Source organism: Bufo bufo, chromosome 6, assembly GCF_905171765.1.
Source record: "Bufo bufo chromosome 6, aBufBuf1.1, whole genome shotgun sequence".
Lineage (NCBI taxonomy): Eukaryota > Metazoa > Chordata > Amphibia > Anura > Bufonidae > Bufo > Bufo bufo.
In genome coordinates this window covers 124,762,671-124,764,470 of record NC_053394.1, presented here as the reverse complement: position 1 = coordinate 124,764,470, position 1,800 = coordinate 124,762,671, and the positions used below count along the sequence as shown (strand labels likewise).

The 1,800-nt window shown below is 47.0% G+C and overlaps 1 pseudogene; it reads right to left on the bottom strand.

The window, feature by feature from the left end:
* Nucleotides 1-1,305: 1,305 nt before the first annotated feature.
* LOC121006590 lies at nucleotides 1,306-1,478 on the bottom strand (annotated as a pseudogene).
* Between the last annotated feature and the right edge of the window lie 322 nt (nucleotides 1,479-1,800).

Genomic DNA, 1,800 nt, shown 5'->3' with positions numbered 1-1,800 from the left:
GGGAATCTAACAGGGGAAGAGGTAAAAGTAATCCTCCTCCTACCACGACCACGCCGGCAAGGACAGGACGCTTTACAGACGTGTTGTTGATGGATGACATGCAGAGCTTTTTAAGTCCTATGCATCGCCACAGCCCTTCGGGGTCCACCCTCAGAGAACGACTCGACCGACAGGTAGCAGACTACCTCGCCTTAACTGCAGATATCGACACTCTGAGGAGCAATGAACCCCTTGACTACTGGGTGTGCAGGCTTGACCTGTGGCCTTAGCTATCCCAATTTGCGATAGAACTTCTGCCCTGCCCCGCTTCAAGTGTCCTGTCAGAAAGGACCTTCAGTGCAGCAGGAGGTATTGTCACTGAGAAGAGAAGTCGCCTAGGTCAAAAAAGTCTAGATTACCTCACCTTTATTAAGATGAATGAGGCATGAATCCCGAAGGGACTGACAGTGGGCGATACATTTGACTAAAAAAGGCCTGATGAGATGAGCTGCCTTGGGCTAAAAATGGTCCACACGCTGCTGTATTTTATCTCTGCATGCCGGATGACTTGCGGGACTCCGCCACCAACTAGGGTTCAAGCCGCAATGTTTTAGTGCACTTTCTTCCTGGAAAACATCATTTTTTCCGGCCGATGCTACAGCAGCAGCTGCAACAGTACCTCATTTTTCAGGCATGTGTACATGCCAAATTTTTCTGGCCTCTGGTGCTGCACTTGTGGCTGCAAAAACAAAACTAAAAAAAGGCACATACATATGTCAATTCCCCTTCGTGATCGTTACCTTGTTGTGGTGAAGGGGCTTGCGTATCCCAATGAAGCGATCACCTCTATGAGTGTGTTGGCAATGGCAATGTTGGCACACCCCAGATGATAAGGTCGTTGCTTCATTGTGAACAGACCAAAAGCGATCGGCTGGATAATTTTGCATAGGAAAAAAAAATAATTAATTTTCTTTGTGATCATCTAAGGTGATCATTAAAGCCTACTAGGCCACCAATGGGCCCACACTGTAGAATCATTGTTTTCTGGGTCACTTAACTGTCACTGAACTACCTCAGCACGACCATAGGCTTTGAAAAACCGCCATCGCCTGCAATTATCCAAACGTGCGCACGAGCACAGTCATCACTACACCAAGATTGACGCATAGAGGAATAAAATTTATGTCATGAGTATGTTAACTATTGACAACTCTTTGCGGTTGTCTAAAATCTATTCCATAGACCGGCCCCTGATAGGGGACGTAACAGGGATTAAACTGATAGGAATAGTACTACTTAACATACCACTCATATTGTGATTGCACAGTACATTACACGGGGCACACGCAGTGCCCCAAATTTGAAGTAAGTGGACCGACCAAGCATCTTTTTCCATCTCCCGGTTCCTAAAATCTATTCCATACACGTCCCCTGATAGGGGACGTAACAGGGATTAAACTGTTAAGAACAGATTTTTTTTTATTTAACAAAAAAGAGGACAGCCTCTGAGGAGCTGGGTATTTTTTGGCCGTGTTACTGAACGCTCAAGCACAATGACTGTAGGCTCATGCGTCCTTTTGCGGAGGTGACAAACCTGGTCAGTCAAACCCAAGGCAACATCATCGACCTCATCCCATATGCGTTTTTTCTGGAGCGTGCCCTGCGAATAGTGCTGGATCAGGCCGTAGATGAGCATGAAGAGGAAGAGTTGTGGTCAACATCACCACCAGAAGCAGCCTTGTCGTCGTCGATTGCTGGACCTGCGGCAACGCTGGAAGAGGAGTCTGAAGAAGAGGAGTCAGAGGAGGAAGGTGGCTTTGA